Source organism: Humulus lupulus, chromosome 5 (genome assembly GCF_963169125.1).
Source record: "Humulus lupulus chromosome 5, drHumLupu1.1, whole genome shotgun sequence".
NCBI classification, from domain to species: domain Eukaryota; kingdom Viridiplantae; phylum Streptophyta; class Magnoliopsida; order Rosales; family Cannabaceae; genus Humulus; species Humulus lupulus.
This window is the reverse complement of record NC_084797.1, coordinates 73,256,876-73,264,734: the sequence shown is the minus strand read 5'-3', so window position 1 is coordinate 73,264,734 and position 7,859 is coordinate 73,256,876. Positions and strand designations below refer to the sequence as shown.

Below are 7,859 nucleotides of genomic sequence, written 5' to 3'. Positions count from 1 at the left end.
AGTTTGCTGTAATTGCTTGGTTAGAGATGCCACTTGAGCGGTCAATAGCGCAATTGGATCAACTTCTATGACTCCTGCTACTTTCTTGTTCTCACACTCAGTAGGCCAATTATAGTTATTCATAGCCATCTCTTCCAATAACTCATATGTTTCATTAGCGCTTTTTCTCATAAACGCTCCTCCCGAAGCAACATCTATAATTGTCCTTGTATTGCCCCCCAAACCATTGTAAAATGTATGAACTAGCAACCACTTCTCTATTCCATGATGTGGGTATTTCCTTTGCAACTCTTTAAATCGCTCACATGCATCATATAAAGACTCCCCATCCAACTGATGGAAATTATTAATCTCTCCTCTTATTTTGGCTAACTTGGCAGGTGGAAAATATTTACCAAGGAATTTCTGAGCCAAATCTTCCCAAGTAAGTATTAAGTTGGCTTGTAATGAATTCAACCAACTCTTAGCTTTTTCCTTTAGTGAAAATGGGAATAATCTCAATCTTACAGCATCATTACTCACCCTATTCATTTTGAATGTCGCACATAGCTCTAAAAATTTTGTGATATGGAGATTTGGATCCTCATTTGGTAACCATCCAAATTGCACACAATTCTGCACCATCTGAATAATTGAGGGTTTTATCTCAAAATGATTTGCCTCAACAGTTGGAGGACGAATGCTTGAATGTATCCCCATAACAGTAGGGAGTACATAGTTCCTTAATAGTGGATCGGCTTCAGCTGCATTACCCATATTTGCATTGTTGTTGACAACGTTATTTGCATTCTCAACCATGGTGAAATCCAACTGTTTCTTTATCTTGCGATTAGTTCTACACATTCTCTCAATTTCAAGATCTATTGGTATGATTTCCTTTTGTCTACTTCCTCGCATATACCAACAATTCATGAAACACAATACAACCTTGATCCGAATAAGTGTAAAACAATAAAAATAAAAAATAAACCAAAAACAACAATTAACTTTGATATTTGAAATTAAGTCCCCAGCAATGACGCCAAAAACTTGATCGCGAAAATATATATATATATGCAATTGCACGCAATTGATTCAAGTAATATAAATGATAAATAGAGTATCGTTCCCACGAAGACTATTTTCCAATTACCACTAATTGTTCTTTTAATTTCTATTTGGCAACAAAAATTTAGGTGAATGGATTTAATTTTAAAATTATAAATAACTATCAACAAAATTAACCAAAGATGAAAATCAATATTAAAAAGACCTAGGGTATTAATTTCATCAACTTTTAATTCTACTAATTTTATTAATCAGTTCTAAATTTCGTTCCTTCTATTCTAATAGCAAGTTGACATAAATTGATTCCTATTCTTTTTCAAGATATAAGATCTCATCCTATATACAGGTTTTTTACATCTTTGTGATAAACTTAAACATATAGCAGGCATTAAGCATGGAAACCTAATTACTACACAAGTCATACAGGTACTTTCGTCCAATATGCAACCTACGTCTATATAACGATAGCATATTCAATTCTCATCTTTTGAATTTTGAATCAAAATCATAAATCAAGAAAATATTGATCAAGTATCTACTAGCATTAAACACACATTATATAGATTACGTCAAAGTCTTTGATCACTAGTTCTATCAGGTATCCTTCTAGGTCTATGTTCTCAATCTTGATCGGTACGCCTCGTACTATCCGTGATGATAGAACTACTTTGCCCGAAGGCAACTCGGTTACAAACCTAGTTCTAAATCTTTCACAAGGTTTGTCTAGTTTTTCTATCATTCCTAACGAGATATAGGAATGAATGGCTCCCGAATCAAATAATGCAGAACATAAGTTATTGAGGATAGAAACCTGACCTGTGACCACCTTATTGCTAGCATCAGCCTCTCCTTGGGTTATGGCAAAAACCCTAGCAGGAACCCTCTTGTCGTCTTTCTTTCCTTCTGGCTTGCGCTGAGGACAATCTCTTTTCCGATGTCCTTCCTGACCACAGTTAAAACATTCCTTAGTGTTTGCGCAACATTCTCCAGGATGTTTCTTCTGACACTTAGCACAAGGTGGGTATTCTACGTAACCCAGCCTATTTCCCCCATTATTCGTCCGTGCCCTCTTATCGTTGTCAGATGGCTTGCTATCAGGATGCCTTCTCTTCTGACCGTTACCGTTGTTGCCTGACTGATTGTTGCCATTATAATTGTTGTTCCGACTGGTCTGAGGTTGACTCTACTGTCTAGGTTCAGGCTTACCGGCTTCCTCTTTACTTACATTAGCCTGCAACCTCTCTACTTCTATTGCCGTCTCAAGAACGTCGGCATATGTAGTATTTCCCGGGTTTGCTAGCTTAACCCCCATCTCGATTTTCGGTCGAAGTCCTCTAACAAACTTGTTTACCCTCAGAAAATCGGTTGGAACCATCTCAGATGCGAATTTAGCTAAGCGGTCGAATTGACGAGCATACTCTGCCACTGATAAATTTCCTTGCTTTAAGTTGGAAAACTCCTCAACTCTCGTAGCGAGTACAGCCGAATTGTAGTACTTCTTGTGGAATAGCTCCACAAATCGAGTCCATCTCATGGTGGCAACATCATGCGATTGCTGGATCAAGTCCCACCATATCCTGGCATCCTTCTTGAGCAATGACGAGACGCAGGATATGCAGTCCGCATTACTGAGATTCATGTGCGTCAGAATTGGCTCCACATTCCTTAGCCACTCTTCTGCCTCAAAGGGGCCTGTAGTCCCTTCGAAGTTTGGAGCGTGCTGCTTGTGGAACCTCTCATACACTGGCTCCATGTGCTGTACTGGATACGGCGCGTAGTTCGTCACTGGCCATCCCCCATATGGACCAACTTTTTGGGGTGCTGGGGCCATTTGCTGTGGCTGCGACGGAGGCTGAGGCTGAGTTTGAGGCTGAGCCTGTTGTCGTTGCTGCTGAAAAATTTCCTCAACTTGTTGTCGCAGTCTGGCGATCTCCGCAGTGTTGTCAGCTGGCGGTGCCGGCGCGTTGCGGCTAGCAGTAGCATGCACTCCCCTTCTGCAAACTGGAGGGGCGTCATTGTTCGCTGGAACAGCGTTGGAGGCGTTTCCGTTGGTGCGTGCAGATCTTCGGAGCGACTTCGTAGCAGAGTTCTAACAGTTGAAATAAACATGTTAGAACTTTACCTAATAGGCTCTAAGGCAAAAACTTATTCTAAAACAAACATATCTCAGACCTATTGATTATGACTTCTTATGAAAATTTTATAAGTCTTCTTTATTATTTAGAGTAGGTTTCTATACTTAGAAAAACAAGTCATCTTTATTTTTCTAAGTCTGTTTCTAATTATCCTATATGACTTAATTCTCAGGCTCGAAACTCATCTTTGTTCCAAAGTTAACCATATTGAGGGAGGGCTGGGATCAGTAAAATCGTTCCCACTACTATGGCCCCCTAACTCTCAATAAGGAAACTTGGTTCATTGATTTGTATCCACCCTCACTGAACTTAGTCATTATTCATTTTATTTATTATTTATTATGATTGTGAAAATAAAATCAAACTCATACATGATAATAAAATAACATGATATTCATTTGGAAAAATAGTTTTTCACTTATTACAACCATAAAACAAACAATGAAAAACTAACTATTCTAAAAATCTGGATCTTCTACATCTGATCCTTCATCTAGCATATCATCATCCAATTCTTCATAATCCTCATTGTCTTGTGCATCAAAATGTCCTCTAGGAAGGTTTGTGAAAATCCTATGTTTTTGCTCATTGCTAAACTGAAATTCGAATTTTGAAGTGAACCTAATTAGGAGGAAGTAATATCGCATTGCTGCTGGTAGTTCATCCTCATCATCCATTGTTTCCCATATTTCCTCTAAGGCTTCAATTACGGGATGGAAATCTCTAAATAGTCTAATTATTAAAACATATTGCTCCGTTGCTCTCATCATGATTTGCTTAGTTTCTTGAAGGTGACCTATCTCTCGGTGGAACAAAAGCAATCTCCGAGTGATTCTCTCTAATGTTCCTATGGTGTTTCTTGGTTCTCTTATTCTCTTTAAAGCCTTAATGGCTCGGATATCCTCATAAGTTAATGCTCCGTTCATACTTAACTGAAAACATAAATACTAAAAAATCGTTAGCTATACACATAAGCAAAGTAACTATAACTTAAATACTTACTTGGCGGTCAGATTCGGAGCTTTGAGTGTGTGTATCAAAGAGAACTTCATGCGAAGGAACCGTTGCTCTGATACCAACTGTAATGACCCAACTACTCTAGACTTTGGACCATTAATGAAAACTACACATAGACCCTATTCCTTAACAAAACTTACAAGTAAAAAGATCATAACTTTATTAAAACTTATAAAAACAAATGTTAAACTTACATAAAATCTCAAGTAGGATATGGGATCCCATTGTTTAAAATCAAAACATAACATAATGGTAATTAAAAAGAGATTACATAAATAAGTGCAGAAAAATATACATAAAACCATAAGTAAAGACTTCATCCTCGAATCGAAACTCTCGGCTCTTTGAATCCATTCCGCCTCAATACACATTCCTCAAGCTTCCAAGAACATTTCCCGCCACTAGGCTATTTTCCTGCACATATAAACATAAAAGGAGTGAGCCTAATGCCCAGCAAGGAAAATCTAACGCATAGACCATATACGTAAATTTCATAAAGAAACATAAAACATATCATAACACTTATGTCACATACTTACTATAATGGCCATTATTACTTGGGGTCCCATAAACTAAACAAGTCATATGCCCATTAGATTAGTGGGGCTTGCTAGCTAAGCAAGTCATATGCCCATAATCTATTTGGGGCTTGTTAGTTGTATAGGTCATATGCCCAAGTCTACAAACATACTTAACATAGCATATTACATATCATAAAATCATAAGATAACATATAAAATCATATAACACATAAATCCTATCCTATTTTCCTTACCAAAATTACCGGGATATGAGAACAGGTTTGGGACCTTGGAACACTCCTAAAAACCATTTATAACAGGGTGAGTATATTGAAGAAAAGGGATGAAAATAATGGAAGAACTATACCATTGAGAATATACTTACCAAAAACTTATGCTCAAGAACTTAGATTTCCTAACCAAGAATAAAGAATAAGGTTAGAATGCTGAGTAGAAGACTACAAGAATTTCAAAGAAAACAATACAGAAATGGACTAGAGTTTTGGAATACCTTGATGACTTATATGACCGATCTAAACCTTGAACTGAAATGTGAATAAACCTTACTTCCCAAGTGTTTGGTAAGCTTATAGTGATTAAGCTTATGATCCCCAACCCAAGTGTTTACACTCTCACAATAACCTAGCAACTTGCAGCCTCTGAATTTAGCTTAAAGAATGAATAAATGGTTGGGCACTAGGTCCTATTTATAGAGTTTAGGAATGAAAAGATCTTCATTTAACTTGAATAAAAATAATGGCTTTTTAAGTGAAAAACATTTGAATTATCGTTCAGCAGAGGCTGAAGACTCGTTCAGAAAGATGCTGGACTTATCAAGAGGTTGAAGATTTGAATGGAGAACATTTTCAAAATGTTTCAAAATGCCCTGGAGGAGGCGATATATCGCCCCCTGTAGGCGATATATCGCCTGGGCCAGTATGCCCGAGGCAATCGTGCAACGTTTCGTGTTTTTCGTATCTTCGTGCTGCGATATATCACCCCCTATAGCTGCTATATATCGGCATACGCTGAATATTTAAATACGAAATTACACATTTTTAGCTTAATTTAAATTGAGTAAACAGCCTTGACTAAGCCCTCTAACGTTTTCAAGGCTGCTGACTGGCCCTAGAATATTCAAATTTTAACCTTAATAAATTTATTCCTCAAAATACTTAATCATTATTAAACATACACATGACATGTGCTATTATCTTATTGGGTCTTATATAAACCTTATAATATAATAAATATCACCCTCAATATCAGTCATATTAATCAAACCTTAGGTTAAAATTAATATTCTTAAACTATAGGTTAAACTTAGAAAATCTACAAGTGTTACTATGAGTGTCCAAATAAATCCCGGTCTGAACCAAAAATCCACAGTCATAATAATACTACTATTACTATAATACTACTATCTAACTAGCTAAGTAAAGTTCTTTGGACTCTACACAAGATTACCACAAAAACACATTCTAAAATGACACTAAAATGAAGTTATCAGTACTGCCAAAATTCCTTATGAGATCTGGAAAGGTAAACGTCCAAAATGTAAGTTATTTCCACATTTTTTGTTGTGTTTGTTATATATTAAGGGATCGCGAAAATGTTGGAAAATTTGATGATAAAAGTGATGTAGGTGGTTTTCTTGGTTATTCCATAAACAATAGGGCATATCATGTGTACAATATGAGAACCCAAACTGTTATGGAATCTGCTAACATTGTGGTTGATGATGTGATAGATTTTTCATAATTTTCAACAGAAGCCGAGATAGACAAATTCATGGAAGACATGTCTGCTGCCTCAGATGCCTAGAATGATGTATTAGAAAGCTTACCTACTGCAGCAGAAACAGCAACTGAATCATCATCCATGGCATCTGGTACATCCACATTTGAATAGGAAGAGGCCCAAATGCCAAAAATCATCATTGATTCAATACATAGAGAACCCTCAACCAGGGTTAAAAAGAATCATCTTGCTGGTCTCATCTTGGGAGATTTGGACGAGAGCATGGTCACAAGGAAACGATATGTAAATCTTGTTTAACATGTGTGTTTCACCTCTTCACTTGAACCAAAAAATGTGAAAGAAGCTTTAACTGATGAGTTTTGAATTAAGTTATGCAAGAAGAGTTGGAACAGTTTACTAGAAATGATGTGTGGACCCTTGTGCCCAAACCAAATCACACAAATGCCATTGGGACAAAATGGATTTTTAAAATAAAAGTGATGAATTTGGTACAATAGTAAAAAACAAAGCTAGATTGGTGGCATAAGGGTACACTCAAGTGGAAGGTGTGGACTTTGATGAAACATTTACACATATTGCTATACTTGAATCGATTGGGTTGTTATTAGCTATTGTATGTATCATGGGTTTCAAATTGCATCAAATGGATGTTAAATCAGCTTTCTTGAATGAAATTTTGAATGAAGAAGCTTTTGTTGAACAACCTAAGGGATTTGAAGATCCACATTTTCCAAATAATGTTTTTAAATTGAAAAAAATAACTTTGTATGGTTTGAAACAAGCCTCACGGGCATAGTATGAAAGATTGACACAATTTTTGGTGTCTCATGGTTATTGTATAGGTGGAGTAGACAAAACATTTTTCATTAAAAATATCAAGAAAGACATAATTATTGCTCAAATAGATGTTGATGATATTCTGTTTGGTGCTACATATAACTCCGAAGTGTAGGAATTTGTTCATCAAATGAAGGAGGAATTCGAGATAAGTATGGTGGGTGAATTATCCTACGTTTTAGGTTTGCGGGTCAAGCAATCAGAAGATGGAACTTTCATATCTCAGAGTAAGTATACCAAAAACTTAGTGAGAAATTTTGGGCTTGATACTGCAAAACATACCAAAACTCACATGGGTACAACAGTCAAATTAACAAAAGATGAGAATGGAGTTAAGCTAGATCCCACCTTATATCGCAGTATGATTGGCAGTCTTTTGTATCTCACTGCTAGTCATCCTAATATATGCTATAGTGTTGGGGTATGTGCTAGGTACCAAGGAAATCCCATGGAGTCTCATATGATTGCGTTAAAAATAATTATTAGATATGTGGACTACAAATTATATATATATGCCCTTGTATACTCTAATTTATATGCT

At 36.3% G+C, this 7,859-nt stretch overlaps 1 non-coding gene across 1 annotated transcript; it reads left to right on the top strand.

The window, feature by feature from the left end:
* The first annotated feature begins 259 nt into the window (after positions 1-259).
* Positions 260-366, top strand: LOC133780947 (small nucleolar RNA R71). The gene has a single exon (XR_009869751.1). It is a non-coding gene; the product is annotated as a small nucleolar RNA R71 (small nucleolar RNA).
* The last annotated feature ends 7,493 nt before the right edge of the window (positions 367-7,859 follow it).